The sequence below is a fragment of the Harpegnathos saltator genome, unplaced genomic scaffold (genome assembly GCF_003227715.2).
Source record: "Harpegnathos saltator strain DR-91 unplaced genomic scaffold, Hsal_v8.6 scaffold54, whole genome shotgun sequence".
Classification (NCBI taxonomy): Eukaryota; Metazoa; Arthropoda; class Insecta; order Hymenoptera; family Formicidae; genus Harpegnathos; species Harpegnathos saltator.
Genome location: NW_020230360.1, coordinates 1,468,783 through 1,489,377, shown reverse-complemented (window position 1 = coordinate 1,489,377; position 20,595 = coordinate 1,468,783). Strand labels below are relative to the sequence as shown.

At 41.1% G+C, this 20,595-nt stretch overlaps 1 protein-coding gene and 1 non-coding gene across 3 annotated transcripts in view; both read left to right on the top strand.

The window, feature by feature from the left end:
* Nucleotides 1-223: 223 nt before the first annotated feature.
* On the top strand, nt 224-296 carry TRNAF-GAA (transfer RNA phenylalanine (anticodon GAA)). The gene has a single exon. It is a non-coding gene; the product is annotated as a tRNA-Phe (tRNA).
* A 5,771-nt stretch (nt 297-6,067) lies between these two features.
* The window catches only part of Ae2 (anion exchange protein Ae2), a 94,452-nt gene continuing 79,924 nt past the window's right edge, over nt 6,068-20,595 (top strand). For both annotated transcript variants that reach the window (XM_019843808.2, XM_019843809.2), the window contains exon 1: nt 6,068-6,434. The gene's annotated coding sequence lies outside the window, so the exon portion shown is untranslated. The remainder of the gene's footprint in view (nt 6,435-20,595) is intronic.

Here is a 20,595-nt window from a genome sequence, read left to right as displayed (position 1 = left end):
GGCCATTTTCGAGATATTCATCACTTTTCTTAAGTAATTGTCACTTGATCATCACTTTTCTTATAAATGGGGTCTTCTTAAATAGAAACCCCAATTTTTATCATCTTTTTTTACCAATTAATTTAAATAACTTGTCTGAAATATTTTTTTTATTTGCCTAATATTTTTTGAGATATTTGAGGAACATTCACCATTTCTTTCAATATTTAGCTTACAACAACGAGCCGAAATAGCTCAGTTGGGAGAGCGTTAGACTGAAGATCTAAATGTCCCCGGTTCGATCCCGGGTTTCGGCAGCTGCAAGATTTTTTTGCCCTCCAGTTAGCATTCTGTTTAGCTTATGTTTTATATTTCGATAATTTTGTCGGAATTTATTGGAAGAAAAAGTGATACTAGATAAGATACTACCTTTTTATTCTATTTGGTTTCAAGTTTACTCTTACAAACTTGACGATTTGAAATTTCCAAAGGTCAATAAGTTAACAAAAGTTAAGATACTATTGTAACAGCATATTCTTGAAACCAAATAAGGTAAAAAAAGTCTAATACCCCCTACCCCCACTTTTTCTTCCGATAAATAATTACAGAGATATCGTAAGCTAAATATTGAAAAAAATATTAAATTTTCTTTAGATATCCCAGAAAATATCAGGCAAGTAAAAAATGTTTCAAACGAAAGTTGTTCAAATTAATTGGTGATACAATGATGATCATACAATAAAAAATTGGGATTTCCGTATTTAAGACAAGTTGTGAATATCTGGAAAGTGGTGCCATCTGTAAACAAAGAGATATCACTGCCTTATGTCCCCCTTCAACCCGAACAACTTTTGTTCGAAATATTTTTCCGTATCTTTTATATTTTTCGAGAGATATTTGCCTGCAGCATTACAAATGGAACACCCTGTATATCATGTTACAAGTACAAAAGTATGCGATTGGTACTCATCGCGAATAGATACTTGTTATCTTTTGAATATTCTTTCTCAGTATCGGGGAAGAGATAAAATATCGATTACACGATATTACGTTCTCTCAGTCCTTCGCTACGATCAATGCGACTTATCCTCTTTCGCGGATTTTCCTGCGAAATTCCTGCGTGGTCTTCTCGGCGAAGTGAAGAGAGTAAGGAAGAAATCCGTATCTTGGCATATCTCGCACGGAAGCGCGAAAAATTCGCGGGGACAAGATAACATCGATTACGGTCTTTCTCCGCGACCTACGTGCGTTCTTTCCTCTCGTCGTGGATTCCCCCCCTTCTCCCTTATTCGTCTCGATCAGATCAAAAGGAAGGAAGAAACCCGCGTCTCTTTTCTTCTTTTCGCACGTCTTGTACGAAGCGAATAGAATCCGCAGGATAAGAGAAAACCGATAACGTGAGACATCTATTTCTGGCCAGCACCTCTCTCTCTCTCTCTCTCTCTCTCTCTCTTGTTCTTACGAAATCTCGTTGTATTTGATCCGTCGGCCGACCTAAACGGCGAAATCGACCTCATCGAGTCGCCGCAGGCGGTCGTGGAATTTTCTCTAACGGCATGCGATCGACGTGTCCCGAGCGCGACACTCGAAGATTAATTAGTTCCGCGTGTCGCGAGTCGACTCGAAGGAGAAAGAGAGAGAGAGAGAGGGGGGGAGTGAGAGGGAGGGAGGGAGGAAGAAAGAACGTCGCCGCCGCAGTCGTCGCGGCAGCCGATTGGAAAAGTGCGCGATATCGACGGCGACTCGATGCGCCGTTACGTTCCGCGCTCTCTTCATTATTCAATTGACAACAATTTGCCGCGCGCGATCTCGCGCCTTCGCGACGTCGACCGACGGCGCGATTTTCATCGTCGCTCGTCGACGCGGCCGCTCTCCGCGCTCACCTTTTCCCTCGTTTTTCTCTCGTTCGCGACAACTTCGCGATCTGAACTGAACCGGTGCGAAGTGCGAGTAAACGCGCTTGTGTGTGTGTGTGTGTGTGTGTGTGTGTGTATGCGCGTGTGCGAGCGAGTCTCGAAGGTGCACGCTCCTCGGGGTTGTTCGCCCAACACAGCGACGCCGCGGCCGTATAAACACGCCGTTACGTTGATCTCGGCGTTTGCATAAATGCATATGCAACGTACAAAGTGGAGGCACTCTGAATACTTGTTGCGAACGCATGCATATGCGATCGATGTTGCGCCGGTGATCTACATATACGCCGGTTGATAGCGCAAAATGACGAGCACAAAAATGGGACAAACGGATCCGAGCGCGGTGTCGGCGATGTATATTCATTAAAAAGTGCGCGGCCCCCCGGCAGGAGGGGGAGTCCGGAGTTTCGGGCTCTCGCACGGCCGCGACCCAATTTGCCGCCGTCATCGTCGTCGTCGTCATCGTCGTCGGAGGAGAACTTGCGCTTGCGAGCGTCGCCGCGAAATCGTCGAAATAGGACGATCGCGCCGTGTCACGAACGCAACGGCCCGGATTGGAGAAGAGTGAGGAGGCTCTCCCTTTCTCTCTCTCTCTCTCTCTCTCTCTCTCTCTCCTGCGCAAGGTACGCGTGCTTCTTCGTCCCCACGAGACAGTCTTCGTCCTTTATTCCTGTCCCGTTGCCGCCGAACTCTTGACTGACGACGGCTGGAACGAGGAAACGGAGGTCCTTGGGAGAGACGTTGAAGTGAGAAGATATGCTCGTCAAATGATGATCGATCTCTCGAGCGGGTCTTGAAGATTATCTGAACATGCTTACCTTTCGCCCCAACAGTTATCTTTTCAGCTTAATTTTTCTCAGGATTCTGTCGCGTTAATTTCGCGGTTATTGATCGATCGTTTGAGCGAAAGGACAGTTTTCTTTGGAGTAATTTTTAAATCCTTCCTCAGTCGATCACGTCATTTTGTAAACATGTCCTTCTTTGCATATGTTTTTCAACACATACATTAATAAATCTAGTCTAAGGAATCAATCTGAAAAATAAATCTATAACATATACATAAGTTAGAAGCGAGAATATATATTCTAAAAATTCTTGCAAAATATATTTTATATATATATATATTTTTTTTCTTTTTCAACATATTTTGCAAGAGTTGAGAGGCATTTTCTCATCTCTGACGTCATAAACCAAGATGACCGCGGCGAAGAGACAGGAATCTTAAGGATGAAAGATTATTAACATAAGAGTTAGTGTTGGATGTCGACCGATAGCTTGAATCTTAACGGGAAGATAAGAAGTTGTTCGATAGCGTATTGTACATTATAGATTTATTTTCTAGACTTCAACGTATATGGAATACCGTAAAGTCCAGTCAGCCACGGTCAAACCTTTCATCATTCATTTCGACCTTGCATCACGCGCTTTGTGTGATTACAAATTTTTAATCAGATTTCAAAAATTCAAATCATGGTAGATCCAATATGGCTGCCTTATAGGGGTTAGGTCAGTATGAGTTTGAATAAATCAGACACAGGATATAAAGGGTTTTCAGATTGTTAATTACGGATTTCATGTCAGAATTCCAAATTTATTCAAATAATTTGTTTATAAAAAAATGCAGCTTGAAAAAAATTCTGGAAAAATTATATTATATTTTGACATGTGAAGAATATTCAGTAAAACTTTTGATCTCTAAAATCTCAAATACTTCTCAAGAAATTAATTTTTTTTAAATCGTTTTTTCTCACGTCTATTTGTCTATAAAAAGTTAAAAAAAAATCTTTGTTTATAAAAAAAATTCTGAAAAAATATATGTTATATTTTGACATGCGAAGAATATCCAGTAAAATTTTCGGCCTCTAATTTAAAATATTTCCCAAGAAATAAATTTTCTTTAAATCGTTTTGTTCAACTTTATTTGTCCATGAATAATTAGAAATAAATCGGACATAAGAAGTATAGGAAACATGTAAAGTAAGTAACAATATATCAGAAAAATGTGAGATCATACTTATTTTCATTAAACTGTAAACAGTACAATCCATTATAAAAATGAAAAAGTGATGAGTGCATTTACCATTGCCACATGAAGAGTTAATAATCTAAATGTTAATTAATCGTCGCGCCCAATGCAGCAGTGGCTCTTATTAGTCTTCCATTCTTACTGATTATTTACCATCAGAGCTTTCACCGTCCTCCTTTGATCCTCTTCCTTGTTTTGTGGGAAAACACTTCTGCGCGCGACCAATTAGCGCTGCGTTTCCTTATTTTCGCCGTCCATAACGCGCGCTGACTAATCGAAGGAATCAATATTTAAATTGAACCTCGATCCCCCGTCTCCTTTTTCCTCGCGTATAAAGATGGAATCTTCGAGTGTCTTCTCAAGTGGAACGAGCAAGCCTCGCTCGATTCTTATTACAAAAAAGGAAAAAGAAAGAAATAAACAATTTTCGTTTCTACATTAAATTTTCTACATTTAAATTCGCCTGTTCACTTTGGGAGAAAGTAAGAGAGATTAAAAAAGTATAGAAAGTGAAGATGATTAGAGCCAAATTGCAGGTTTAATCTGCATATATTTTTAATATACAGTGCACATATGGTGCGTAATATTTATTGTATATTATAAATATCTTCAAATTAGATATGAAAAACATTTAGGTTTTGTATAAAAGATCCTCCTTTTGATTAAAGAGAATCACAGAATCTTATAATTATTTATTTAAGTAGAGAGAGAAGGAGAGAGATATCTTTCTCTTTTTTTTTATATAAATATATTTCAAATCCGATATAACCTCAAAAACTCCGTAATGTTTATCTTTTTAATATGCACGTACAAGAAGAGAACTGCTCGATTAAAACAACTCGATCCACAGGACGGAGTGATCGCCTCTTCTCGTCCTTTCCTCTCTACTTTTAATTTGTATCAAAGAGCCTTGTAATCATTTGCCTGAACAAAGAAAGAAAGAGAAAGAGAAAGACCCTCTCCTGCACTTATGTTTAATTTCTTCACTCCTAGATAAGTTCTCGATAACTTCATACGACAGACATTTCCTGGAATCGGTTTTCTTCATTCTTGTGAGGTTTGTATCCGGTAGATAAACTTATCCTCTACCTGAAGTAGCGAATGTCTGGTAGATATCGATTTGTAATATAACCTAAATATAACCTGATAACCTAAAAGATTACAAGAGTACGTAATCGTTGCAATTTTTATGAAAATACAAACATAACAGTTGCTCGTGGATATCGATATTGTTTAATCTGATGATGATGGCGATGATGATGATCATGTATTTCTGGATCTTAGACAATAAGTTACATATACAATAAGTGCTATACAATAAGTTACTATACAATGACAAATAAACCGAACAATTTTCAAATGTTGGATGACACCTGATTTTTCTAACGACTTCGTTTGGAAAAAGATATAGAGTGCTCTCCCCTTAGGAAAAATTACTTCAAATCTTTAAATTAACTTAAAATTATCTATAGTTAACTGTAAGTAATTTATAGTTAACTACAAGTAACTTTAGGTTAATTTGAACATCTTAAAGTAATTTTTCTTAAGGGTCTCTCTCTCTCTCTCTCAGTCTCTCTCCGGCAGAATATGGTAATTTACAGCGCCGAAAGCTAATGGTGCGAAGAACAGCTATCCCTTAGATACGTACCCTAATAGTACAGATGTCCAGAGAACGTCCCCAGGAGAACATGTGCTATCAGGGTAATCAGAGGTTTCAGCCAGGAGAAGGAATTTTTGGTTACCTGATGGCTATATTTATTTGGAAGATAGCTATTGGGAGGTACGAAGAGAGAAGCCGGGCATTTTTACACAGATACCGTACACTTCGTAATCATCATCCTCTTAGGATATAAGCCGCGCGACACGAAAACAAGCCGATTTCCCACAGAACATGGCGATCGCGCGTGTCGAGCCGCGCGGTTACTGCGCCTGCGCGCGCGCGAGCGGAGTCGCTTAGCCGGCCGCGCGCTATTGGCTGACCGGCCGGCCGGTCGCGGAAATTCGATTCTCTCGTCACGTCTTTCTCCCGTCCTCTCTCTCTTTCTCTCTCTCTCTCTCTCTTTCTCTCTCTCTCTCGCACTCTCTCTCTTCCCCTTTCTCTCTCCACCGCATCTCTCGCCGCTCACCTTACGCGCGAACGAGCGAGCAAGCGAGACGCACGGCGTTTCCCAAGGGAAGCCCGTTCCGGTCGCGCGGATGGCCGAGTGTCAGTACGTCGACGGCGTCGGTCTCGCGCGCATGATTGCCATTCCTCGTCTCCGCGACTCCGCGAGTAAACACACACACGTACACGCATACACACAGGCGCGCGCGCGCGTGTCCCCTGTGTCTCTTCCTGCTCTTCCTTCCTCGTCGCGAAAAGCAGCCGGCCGGAGATGAGTTACGCGGCCCGCGGACGCTGAGGAGGCGAACGCGCGCGCGCGCAGTCGGGGACCTCCTCGCGGCTGGGAACGCCGCCTGCACGACGCTGCTGTCCGCGCGGGTGGTGCGCGCCGAACGGTCGATTCGCAGCCTAGGTACGTAGATCGCCTGTAGATCGTGGATCATTCCTCACGGCCGGAAGTAGCAATGGCCGAAAGCGACGCGACGCTGCTTCTGCTCTTCCCCTTTCGCGGACCCTCGCATCTCGCGCAGGAGCGAGATGAAAGATCGATTGCGCCTTTTTCTCGCGTGAGCGCATGCTGGAATTAGCATACAGTAGCGGTCGTCCTTCTGCCGAGGAGCAGAGAGAGAGAGAGAGAGAGAGAGAGAGAAAGGAGGATGAGAGAGAGAAAGGAGGGTGAGAGAGAGAGAGAGAGAGAGAGAGAGAGAGAGAGAGAGAGAGAGAGAGAGAGGGAGTCATGAATGCAGCGTCGAATAGTTGGCGTTATCGCGGCGCGAAAATCACACGTTCTTTTTCCGCAACGTGACATCAGTCGCGATTAAAACGCCTCGCCAGACTGTTTATTACTTGCGTACGTGCCCGTTGTGCCGGACAGCGATCATTAAAAGCCGATTTTTGCGTTGCGCAACGCGCTCGCCGCGCGAGCGAAGGGAATTTGTTAAATGTTAATATTATTGGCGACCTCTCACCGATTTCGATCACCTTGACATATGCTGTCAAGGACGGGGTTCTGGCTAACTTGTAAAAGTTGTAGCCGTCGTTCGTTGTTTATTGCGAACAATTAAAAGTAATGACCGACGACGTGGCGTATGTAAATATACATTCCTCAGCGGATTTTTTCTAATTTTTCTTTTAATTTTAAACTAATATAAATTAACTTAATGTAGTCAGCTCTCTTTCTTCGCCTTTGTGAGAATAAATGAGTCCATTATGTACTAAAAATAAAAACGATAAAGAAAGAATTGAAAGAATTAAGAAAGGATTAAGCAAAGAAATAAATAAATAATAGTTTAGCAAATCTTGCGTAAATATATTCGCTGATCTTTACATAATTTCCACTTTTAGTTTATGTTAGACGCATTCGTTTGAGAAGACGATAATTTCTCTGGGAAAAGGGCTTATTAGCTATTAGATTAGGTTAGGTTAGGTTAGATTAGATTATTAAATTACCGTATGACCACAATTTATCGTAACTCTCTATCTTCTTTCTATTTCTTCGTGTAAAGTTGGTGTAATTCGTGCGGCAATATGCGCAATCTTATTCTCCAAACTTCGTTCAGCCATTATCTTCAATTGTTCATTACTTCGCGACGAACAACGAACGCCGGCTACAACTTTTTGCAAGTTAGTCAGAGTCATGTCCTCGAAAACACATGTCAAGGTCATGGAAATCGCTGAGAGGTCGCCACTAATATTGATATCTACCGGAAATTTTCGCGCTCGGCGTCGAGCTGAAACGGCCTTTTCTGCTTTTCTTCCTCCCCTCGATGGCGCGCGACTTTCGGCTGCCGCATCAGCACTCGTGGCATATACATGCTGAAACGACGAGAAATCGGCCAGTCATCGTGAAATAGCCGCGAAATAGTTTCGCGAGCGAACAGCGTGCGAACGCAAGACCAGGAAGAGAGAGAGAGGGAGAGGGAGAGAGAGAGAGAGAGAGAGGAGGGGGAGGCTAAGCTTTGTTGGAGCGTCTAGTTGGAGAAATCGATCGACAAGGGAACAAAGGGGAATCCTCTTCTTGTGCGAGGATACGTCGTCCGATCGAAGGCATTTCGCTTCGTTGTAATAAAAACAGCCGTCCGGTCGCGTTTGAAGAAGGCAACTTGCAGGAAAATGGCGTAACTGAATTTCCCGTTGCCCGGGAAGAACAAGAACTGGGTGGAAAATTCGGCCACGCGGCACGAACCGAGAAATTTCCATCCGGGCTGTCGGGAGGAACGTTCTCGGTCGCGATAACGAACAACATGGCGGATGTTTGTCTCGTAACCCTTTTTGAGTTACATGCACGCTCGGTTTGTGTAACCGAGCGGGCAATTTTCTTTTCCCTTTTATCGCGCCGGGGGCAAAGGTTCGCGCGAAGATGGGAGATCGGGATGTTTCCACGATCGGCGGACTTCGGCCGCGCTTCCTGAAATTCTGACCCGCCGCCTGCGGAGGTCGTACGTGTTTTCTAGGCTGGCGTTTCATACATTATACAATTCTTTCTTCACATCCACGCTTGTCCGTTGTCGTTACACGGCTGAACGGTTATGATTGATGGAGCGCCGCCGCGCCACTGTTAACTGGCGCTAGAATGCGGCATAATAATACGGCTGCGATTAGGTCGAGAGATGATGGGACGACGCGAGCTTGTCCTCCTCTCGCCGTGCCGGCGAGACGAAATTCTCGACCGTGTGAGTTTCCCCGAGAAATTTCGTCTCCGTTGCCACGTTTGAAGTTTCGTGATAATCGGCGAATCAATGGCGAAAATTAATTCATCGTTGAATAATACATAGTTGCGAATAATCTCGTCGGTCGTGCGATGAAGCTCTTTATTCGTGTGCATTATAATCGAGGGAATCAGTTGAGACAATCGTCATCGATTGTTGTAATCGCGACTTGCTGGATGTCGATTTTGATTATTTTCGTTAACCTTTTGTGTTTTGTTAACCCCACATTTCTTACTTAACAGATTGCTAGGGAATCTTGCATTTCTATGTTTTTTGGATCATTGATAATCTGAAGTCAGATTTCAAAAGTTCAAAATGGCAGATTCAATATGGCGGCCGTGTAAAAGTAAATTAATATAAGCCTGAACAGATGTAAATTAGATATACAATATAAAGATTTTTCAGAGCGTTAATTACGAATTTCATGTCAGATTTATAAAATTCATTCGAGTAATTTGTTTATACAAAAAAGTCTACAAGAAAATAAAAAAAAGCTTGCGAAAATTTCTGGAAATAATATATATCATATTTTGACGTGAAGAATATTAAAATTTTCGGCCTCTAATCTCATATTTTTCAAAAATTAAATTCATTTAAATAATTTTTTTCTCAACTTTATTCGTCTATAAAAAATTCTTTAAAAAAATTCTTATTTGTTTATAAAAAGCTATTGGAACAAATGCATGTTATATTTTGACATGTGAAAAATGTTCAGTAAAATTTTCAGCCTTTAATTTTGAATAGTTCCCAAGAAATTAAGTTTATTTTTAAATGGTTTTTTCTCAACTTTATTTGTCTATAAAAAGTTCTTTAAAAATATCTTTATTTGTTTATAAAAAGATTCTGGAAAAAATATATATTATATTTTGACATGTGAAGAATGTTCAGTAAAATTTTCAGCCTTTAATCTCAAATTTATTTAAGGACAATTATATTTCCCGGGAAATTAAATTTGTTTAAATTGCTTTTTTCAACTTTATTTATCTATGAATAATTAAAAATGAACCATCGAATATAAAAACATGTAAAGTATTAGTACATCAGAAAAATATGAGATCATATTTATTTTCATTAAATTGTAAACAGCACATCGTAAAAATGAAAAAAGAAAAAGGTGGCAAGGTATATTTATTGCCACACACAAGGGGGAACTACAATTTTATCGCCGCGGCCATCGAGATATAATCGCGTTCAGGAAACATAACGGTTGGCTGAACGCTCATTGTCATTAGAATTTTTCTTAGATCTGTGATGAATCTAAACGTACATCCAGTAAAAGTAATAAACAACACTGATCACTCGACGATTATGAAGCTGTTTGTATTTTTTTCAATGCACTCGATATATGAAATTCGACAAGATCTTTCCGGCCGTTCATCGAGATCTCGCAAGATGGAAACGTCGGATAAATTTAAAAGCGCCAGATGTTCAAGAGATAGAGGGAGAGAGAAAGAGAGATGGGCATCGCGTGCATCTCGCGTGGAATAGAAACGGCTCGTAAAACCTCGCGACATTGATTTGCAATCGTAACGGGGCTCGTTCGTTCCGTTGTCAGGGGCGATTGACTCGATCAAAGTTGCATGCGAGCCTCGTTATTTATTGCGGGAGCGTCTAATCAAATTTTCCTAAACGCGCAGCTGTGTGCTTCGTCCATGGTTCAAGTTCAATCGTTTCGCCGATACGTATCGCAAAATTGCTTATTATTCAACGAGGCCATTTAGCTACGTCCAAATCAGGGTGACCTCCCCCGAGGTAAATTATTTTTAAATATTATGGCGTACACACGGAAAAGCCGATCCTTAGGATCAGTGGTGCCAGGATCCGCGAGCTTGCTACGTTCCTTTACGTCGGTGACAAATGTCGTCTGCACGAATTTCCAGCCGGCCTCGCCGCACGTGAAATTTTCCTGTCCACAAAAGGTTTTTTCAACGGAGTGGTTCCTTTTCACTGGTTCATCCGGTGAGTTCAGGACCGGTCGCAATCTCTTCATTGCGACAAAATCCGGCCGAAAAGCGACGAGGATAGTACAAAGCCTTCAAAAATGTCTTAAAGGTGCTTAAAGACACATTTTACTCCTTTTTGTTGATGTTTCCTAGAAGTCCGGTACTTCCTACAGTCCGTTTCCTACAGTCCGCATAAAAATTTCTCAGAATTGTTTCTCAGGCCCAGCATACATTGCGATTAAAATATTAAAATTTGCTGCAAAATTAGTTGTCCGATTTATTACGATAACAAATTAAGAGACCCATTCATATCTCATTTTCTTACCAACTATCCAATAATAATAAAAATTTCATTCAATTGCATTCAATTTTTGCTATCACAGTTATATTCAATGATAATAAAAATTTAACAAGAACAGAAAATCAAAAGAACAAAATTCCAGTGTGAAATGAGAATTTGAAAGAATGTTGGGAAAGTTTTGTGTTTTCCGTTCAGAATCGCTTAAAAAATGAAATTATATTTAACTTGAAACTGTTTAGGTTTCAGGAAAAGATTAATTGTTAATATAAATTATAATCATGCAAGTCGAAGTAAATAATTCAAGCGATTATTAATATGTGATCATAATTTATTCGAAGTTGGGTTCGATTATTTTAGTCAATTGCAGTTTTAATGTCACGGCCATCGCGAGACGAGGCTACCTTCAGGAAATACAACGGTTGACTGAGCGCTCATTGTCATTAAGGTATTTTTCTGAATCTATCATGAATCTGAAAGTACGACTCAATCGATGATCACTCAACGGTCGCAAAGCCGTTTGTATCTTCTGCACACTTCCGATATCCGAAATTCGATAAGTTAAAACATAACTTGATTTTAAGTGTTTCTAGTCTAATGCCCATTTCTACCAACTGCAGTTAATTTAACCGACAGGTTATTCTATCGGAATCGACGAATCGCATTTGTCAATTCTGATTAACAACAGATGCAATTGGCCACTTTCGCTGGAATAACCAGCCGGTTAGGTTAGGTTAACCAAGGTTGGTGGAAACAGGCATTAATAGAGTCGAAGCTCAGATATCAAGGTTCATTCGACGTAGAAACCGGCATTAGCCGCGCAAACAAGACTATATACGAGCAATATATTACCCAATATATGCATATCGGCATAAATACAATAATTTCAACATGTTTGCGGCTGAAGCTATCGCTGTTTAGTCATTGTTTTCGCGATCAAAGTTGCTCTCAGCTCTCAAAGTACATTTAATGTTAGAGTGACTAAAACGCAATTCGACAAAAAATGATTTTCTTTTCGAGTACCAAAACGCGACAAGTTTCTTGCTTTTTGGACAGTGAATACGAATCTGGTTCCGAATACGAAATGGCTCCATCATGTCATAATTTCGAGGAATTTGTAGTTAAAGTGTGCAAAAAGGGCTATTTTCACGTATTTTGTCCTATTATAATTCTCATATTATAATTACGAAATATGACGCGATGGAAAAGTTTTGTTGTAGTAAAAATTAAATACGTTATTGGAGCTTCTAGCGTCTAAAATAAATTTCTTGCGTCGGTGATGGTTGATAAATTATTCATAGTTGAAAATATGTTACATAACACGGTGTAACCCTTTGTGACGCAGGCGGACATCCAGAGACCCACCTATATTCCGTCAGTTTTTTTATTTTATGAGTTTTAATGATCGATTTCTTAGCAATTATATTTTTTAGCTTCTTAAGACCCTAACTAGTATAAAATAATTGTGATTACTTATAAATTCTTTAAATTTATTATTGCTAATAGTAAATAAGTAAACACAATAAAATGTCTTTAAGAATAAATGTATGGCAAGGCAAAGAATTAACTATTTTTATCTGGGAATTGATACGCAGGGATTTTTTTTGGGCGCCGATTACGAATCCGTTGTCAGATTTTAGAAATTCAAAATGGCAGATCCAATATGGCGGACGTAAAATTAAAAATTCAATCAATTTCTGTAAAACGAGATATCTAGGATTTTCTTGGGTCGCTGATTACGAATCGATCATCAGATTTTCAAAATTCAAGATGACCAATCCAATATGTCGGAAAACTTAAAAATATTTCAATTTCTAGAAAAATTGATATTGAAGGGTTTTTGGGTTGCTAATTATAAATTCATCATCGGATTTTCAAAATTCACGATGGCTGATTCAATACAGCGAAGCGAGAATTTTAAAAAATCCAAATTTCTACACCATTTTAAATTTTGAAAATCTGACAACGGATTTGTGATCAGCAACATTAAAAACCCCTAGATACCTAGTTTCATGGAAATTGGTTGAATTTTAAATTTTACGTCCCTCATATTGGATTTGCCATTTTGAATTTCGAAAATCTGACAACGGATTCGTAATTAGCGACCCAGAAAATCTGTGGATACAAAGTTTTATAGAAATCGGTTAAAAGGAAAAATTCGTGGCTCAAAGGGTTAATTCTCATCTTCCATTTTGAATTTGTTAATTTTGACATTAGATTCATGTTCTCAATATTATGAAAAGCCGCTATATACATTAATTCTTTTAAGTCACGACATCTATCATGTTGAAAATCCACCATTCGAAATTTGTCAATTTCGACATCGTGTTCAGTAACCTAAAAAACTATCAAATTTAAATAAACACGATCGAAAGCTATTTGGTAAATTGTCAACGATCGAATTCATTTAATCATGAATATCTTATTAACTATAGCAAATAACATACTAATAAATAACTATAGTCTATAACAAAAATTCCTTCCGAGTCCTGAAAGTCCCAACAACATGCTTGATTTCAATTGCAATAAAATCTTTCAACGCATCACATTTCGCAGTTCATTATAATGTAACATAATACGCGTGAAAACAATTTTTTCTGCAACTTCGGCTGCAAATTTCTCGAAATCGTAACGTGATGGAGCAATTTAGAAATCGAATTCGTGTTTAACGATCAAGAAATTGCAGGGGGTAACCAGTCCCGTCCTGGTGTCTTTTTTTATTTTCATCGAACAATATAATCACTTTCAATAGCCAGAGATCGTTTTACGACCGGCGACTCTAGTCGCTCTTCGTAGTGTTAAGGGTTAAACTCGCCGATGACTCTCGATCCCGATGACCGATGGCGTCCGGTTTCCTCGCGCCTGAGGCTAGCAATCCGTGAAGACCGCAGGCCTGTTGCGAAATCGGTTTTGGAAACTTTAGTTTCAGTTAGAAGGTTGATAGACCTTCAGAACTAACTTATATACGTTCCGTAATTGATCAGCTAATCATGCTTGGATGTTCGCAGCCATGTATTATTTCTATTTACAAACTTGGTTTTAGTTACTAATTTTGTAACATTGGATAGAGAAGTGGATAGATTTTTTATTACTTATTATCTTGGTTACCGAATCTCCCGATCGTAAAGTTGATCGCACGAATCAGCTGATCAATTAGGCTTAGTCTACAACAGATGATTTAAGCTTTAAGAAACTGATTAATTATAGGCGAATATTCTCCTTAACTTTGATTGTGATTGGTCAATTTCTTAATGCTTAAGGTTTAAAGTGCTTATTCAATGGGAATTCAATTGCCGAACTTACTTAAGGCTAGAAATTACAACTTAAATTGGTATTTCAAATCTTAAGTCTTAAGAAATTGATTAATCACAGATAATTGGTCAGTTTCTTACTTAACTTAAATCATCTATTGCAGGCGAGACCTTACGGAACGTATCTAAGTTAGCTTAAGGCCTACCAACCTTATAACTAAAACCAAACCGATTCGGAAACCGATTTCGCAACAGGCCTCAGGTCGCACGGCAAATGTCCATGCCGACGTGCGCGCGTCCCGTCTCACGTTTTACGATAAGAAAGTGATTCATCAGAGCCCGGCGATAAACCGGCGAGCGTGTCCGCGACATGAACAGCGCGCGATTCGCAATCTCGACGACTACCGGTTACGAGCGTCAGCAGCGAGTCGAGCCGGGATGCAGCTCGCCGGTCGCTCGCAAATAGATTCGCTGGCTGGCTGTATTTTGTTCCGTCGCCATCGACGCCGGCGCGAAAAGTATCGGCCGGGGCGATTATCGAAGTCTCGCGCAGCTTCGATCGAAGTCACGAGGCGGTCTCGCTTTCAATGAGCTTAATCGCGCACGCGACGTCTCGTGACGATGAATCATCGTTGCGGTGGGCAGCGTTTGAGCACCACGGAGGAGGCGGAGGAGGAGGGGAGAGGAGGTACCGTCCTCGTTCCCCATGCGGGATTTCGGCCGCTAATCGATTTGCATAATCCCAAAGGCGAAACGAGTCCTCGCGAGAGCGGCCACTTTGCGGACTCTGGAGGAATAGGAGAGCGCGACTAAAAATACACACAGCGCCGCGGCTCTCCGCGGGCTATCGTTTCCCGCAGAAACGATTAGCTCTCTCTTGCGAACGAAAAGCACGATTCCCCATTGCCCGCATGCGAAAGTCGCGAGAGCGCGTGCGCGCGCGCGCGCGCGCGAAGGGCTTCGAAGGTTAAGCGGTGTGAACGCAATTAAAGGTCGGCAGATTCGCGCTCGCACGCGCATGCGCACTCGCGTGGAACCGGTTCTTACGGATGGACCAGACATGTGAGATATTTTAGGCCCGTTGTTTTCCGACGAACACACTTTCGGGACTCCCGAAGAACAGAGATGTGTGTGTATTTCCGGGAATTTTTTCTGAGGGCATAACAAAAGAAATTCAAAAATGAAAATAAGACATTTATTAAGCAACTCTTTAAGAGAGAAAAAGTATTTTTTGTAAATATTTTAAACAAAATGGCGGCGTTGAATCCGAAACACTTTTTGACCGACGCTTTCAGCGATGTTCAGTCTCATGGCTACAGCATTGGACGTAAAACAAAAACGAAAAAGTTTTTATCATCTAGATGCTAGAAACTGAAGAAGTACATATGGATTTTGTGAAATATTAAAAACTTTTTTTGTAAATATTTTTGCACGAAATTTTTAGGTCAAAGCATGAAATTTTTTTTCAAGTGTTTACCATTTTCATAAAAATAAATATTTCTAAATATCCATATATACTTCTTCAGTCTTTGGCATCTATATAATAAAAATCTTTTCGTTTTTGTTTTATGTCCAGTGTTGTAGCCGTGAGACTGAACACCGCTGAGAGCATCGGTCGAAAAGAGCTCCTAGTGTCTCGGCTTTAATGTCGTCATTTTGTTTAAAATATTTACAGAAAAATACTTTTTTTCCCTTAAAGTGTTGCTTAATAAATACCTTATTTTTGTTTTTGTATTTCTTTTGTTATGTCCTCGGAAAAAATTCCCGGAAATGGTAGTGATTTTAACCCGTCCAAGGTGACCTAACCCCTTAAGAGAATTTGGACGAATATTCAAATTCAGTCGATCAAATTCATAAAAAATACAATCGAAACTCGCTGGAGGAAGGAGAAAAAGCAGAAGAATAGTGCAAAGTAGGGTGCAAAGTTCTCCGGAAAAGGACGAACCCTTTGGCGTATGCGCGCGCGCATGCGCGATGTTCGACAGATTTGTCGCGCAGCTTCTATGCGTTGCAATCCGCAAAAACGAGAAAGAATTCACGTGCTGTTATTATAATATTGTATCGTTGTCGAACGATCGCGAATCCGCCGAAGTAAATTCAATTCCGTAATCGTTCGACGCGTGATTCGACGGTCTCCAAATTTGCGACGAGGATCGCGTTCCTCGCGAGTCCCATAGTCTTGCAGACAATCGCTTTGCGGCGAATTAACGAGTTTGGAGAAGTTGCCTCTGAAAAGTTACTCGCGTTTCTCCCTAATTATTACTATTAAGGAAAGTAACACTAGCAGTATGGATGAAGCACTTTACGGCGAATTACCATAGTCGGGAAAGTGACACGTTGCTTATCCATTGAGATAAATAACGGTAAGAAGAAACATTCCAGTTCGTGTAACTGAAAGTCGATACCTAGACGAGAATTTGGCGACGAAAATATTCAGCTGCGTTAAAACTCGGTTGAGACAGTCGACCGAGAGTAGTTGACTGATTAGAAACTTTTCCGTTCCTGTAGCGTTTTCCATTTGTTTCCTACTCTTGATGAAAAACGCAACCATACTAATGCATCGTTTTTCTTCGCGGACGTTATTTATTGTCGTTTTCATAACTGGTTTTATAACTCATTATCGTTATCAACAAGTGACAAGTCGTTACAATGTCCATTATTTTTTTCTACCACATTTCCAAGATTTCTTTTTTTAGGATTCGACGCTGCCTATTCCGTATACATGTATGTACTCTACGTGTACAAAGTAATGATTATATCCGTTAGCGAAAAATGTAATTCTTCATTCGTTCAAAATAGCAAGCAAATTAGCAAGTCGTTGTTAAAAAGATAACGACAATAACGATCGTGTGCAAATAACGTGTGTCTCGTTCAATGATTTTCCACAACTCGCTGATATAGGGTGAGCCGAAAGTTCTTAGGTGATTTTAAAAATCAATTATTCTTTTTCAAGAACTTTTAGGTTAATCTCTTTTTCAGCTTGTAATATTACAAGCTTAGGAGATTTATGAGAATTATTTTGAACCAGGGAACGAAAATTATGCAATTTTACTTTAAAAGTAATCATTCAGTAATTAGAACTCAAAAAGCGTATCGCGGGCATGTCAATGTCATATGCAAATGTATCAACTTTTTCTTATGAGGTTATTTGAAAAGGAAAGTATGCTGAAATAAATCCCGAACCTTTTAGTAATTATAGGACAACATCCAAGCTGAAATCCAAGCCTTACCGCATAGAACTGTTACGGAAAAGACCCTAATCGAGTAGAATTATGTAAAACTAAAAACAGGAGATATTTACGTGATATTATTTTTTACACTTGATGTTTGTCAAAAAATTCTCATTTTTTGTAAAATTTTTGTATATAATTAAAATCTCGAAAAGTTCATATATAATAAAGTTATTACTATTTCTAAATTTTAAGAACTTTTAGCCACCCTGTATGATATCGAGACTACAAAAGTGTTTCATACGCACGAGCGCATTGTTCAAAAAATCTTCATTCTTTCTAATATTTTCTTGCGTAATTAAAATCTCGAAAAGATTACACACAATAGAGTTACTATTTTAAAATTCTTCTAGGAACTTTTGGCCATCCTGTATAATATTGAGACTACAATATTATCTCGCACGCACAAACGCGTTATATTCAGAAAATCTTCATTCTTTCTAAAAATTTGGTGTACAGTTAAAATTTCGAAAATTTCATACAATAGTCATTACTGTCTCAAAGTTCTCCTAGAAACTTTTGGCCCACCCTGTATAATATCGAAGCTACAAATATATCTTATATACACGAGCATTGTCCAAAAAATCTTCATTCTTCCTAAAATTTTCTTATGTAATTAAAATCTCGAAAAGGTAACACACAATAAAGTTATTACTATTTCAAAATTTTTTTAGGAACTTTTGGCCACCCTATATAATATTGAAACTACAAAAGTGTCATACGAGCGCGTTATCTGAAAAATCTTCATCCTTTCTAAAATCTTCTTGTACAATTAAAATCTCGAAAAGGTTACACACAATAAAGTTACTACTATTTCAAAGCTTTCCTAGGAACTTTCGGCCACCCTGTACAATATCGGGACTACAAAAGTGTCTTACGTGCACGAGCGCGTTGTCTGAAAAATCTTCATTCTTTCTAAAATTTTTTGGTACAATTAAAATCCCGAAAAGGTTACACAATAAAGTTATTACTATTTCAGTTTTCCTAGGAACTTTTGGCCACCCTGTACAATATCAAGACTACAAAAGTGTCGCACGAGCGCGTTATCTGAAAAATCTTCATCCTTTCTAAAATCTTCTTGTACAATTAAAATCTCGAAAAGGTTACACACAATAAAGTTATTACTATTTCAAAGCTTTCCTAGGAACTTTTTCGGCCACCCTGTACAATATCGAGATTGCAAGAGCGTTTCACGCCCACGAGCGCGTTAATTATTTATCGGTGACGGACGCAAATCTCCAAAACGGACTATTCCGCGCCCCAGTGGCGCGATGACTCGCGGCCGCGGGTGAAACGACACGCTCGCGTTTGAAAATCCGTGCACGCGCGCTGTCACACCCGCGGGTCGCGATACGCCCGGCATACGCGAGTAGCATCGGCGCAAGCGGAGAGACGGCAAGTGGAAAGAGGCGATTACAGGTGAAACGCGGAGGAACGCGCAGCCCTCAGAGTTCAGTTCGTAGCTTGCACTCTCTCCCTCTCTCTCTCTCTCTCTCTCTCTCTCTCTCTCTCTCTCTCTCTCTCTCTCTCTCTCTCGCGTCCGTCCAGCGGCGCGCGTATTATTTTTAACCGTACGCACGCGGCAAGACGATTACGGCGAATTGAGCGACGGATGATTAAGAGAGAAGAGCGCGACACGCGACGCGACGCGCCGCTTCCCGCCGCGCGCGTAATCATCGTGACGGATCGCCGCTTGATGCGTCGCAGCCGGCGTGCATTAATCGCTGAACAATTAAGCGTCACCATTACGGGGTGAGCATGCGGCGAGACCGGTTAGCGGCGCCATGATATTTCCGGCGCGTTGCTTCCCCGAATTAATTTCCCCGGGCCGCAATTCGGGGCTCTTCCTCCGCCCGTAGAATTGCCGCCGTCGTCTCCGTCGTCGCAGTCGTGACTGGAATTAATCGGCGGGACGCGTAATTGAGCGACAAGTAGAGCCGGCTCTCTCTCTCTCTCTCTCTCTCTCTTTCTCTCTGTGTGTATGTGTGTGTGTGCGTCGGGACGTAATTGCGCTGCGACTGAAATACTATGGCCGGACCTAAGGCGCGTCCTTGCAACGCCTTCGCCGTCGTGGCGTTGCGTCAATTTCGAACTGATTTCTCTCGACGAAAAAATCCGCCGGTTCCGCAGGGACTGCGAGAGAGAGGGAGAGAGAGAGAGAGAGAGAGAAAGAGAGAGAGAGAGAGAGAGAGCAGTCTCAGAGGAAGAGAAGGCCTTTTTCTTTCGGTTTCTCTTTCCTCCTCTCGATCTTCCGATCTCTCTCTCTCTCTCTCTCTCCCCCTCTCTCTCTCTCTCTCTCCCTCTCTCTCTCTCTCCCTTTCTTTTTCTTCCTCGCTCTTTCTGTCTCTCTTGGCCTCTTGCGCGCTCCTGGCGGTGGTGGAATTTTCCACGAGAAGGTTTTACGATCCGCGGCGGTTACAAAAGGAACGCGCGCGCGCGCGCGCGACCCGTTTCTTTCCTGCGAGAAACGAAATGTCGCCTGGAGCGGCGAGTCGCTCCGTCGGACCACGTGTGTGCACTTCGAAAGGACATAAACACGTGCGCGCACTCGCTCACACAACCATAATGGAGCGCATTAACGACGTCGATTGGTCGTCTCTCTCTCTCTCTCTTTCTCTCTCTCTCTCTCTCTCTCTCTCTCTCTCTCTTCTCTCGAGTAAACCGGCGAGTTTTAAATCGACCGGAGCGACATGTAATTTAAAATTTAGAATACACCCTGCGGCTCTCTCGGTTGATTTCATCTTCGAATTCTGCGGGGAAACGCGTCGTTGGTAGAGTCGGTCGCGCGGAGTCTCGTCGACGTTGCCTCGACGTCGAGGGTTGCAGGTGCGAGGTTAGGTACAAGAAATAAATACACGGAGGAAGGAAGTTCGGTGTATTTATAACAATGGGCGAAACGGACGAGCGTTTCGGCCGAAGGAAACAGGATTTCCGCAAATTCGGGACGAACCTGGTCGAACAGGACGACCTAGTGACAACGCGAATCCTGGTTCCTCCCTTCGTTGAAACGCGTCCGTTGTCCGTTTGCCCGGCCGATCTTACGTTCTCGTCGAAAGCCGAAGCAACCAGGACGAAGCAGCGAGGCAGGATGAACGAAGAGCGAAGTCAGGAATTGCGAGGTTAAGCGCGGGCTGTTTAGTTTG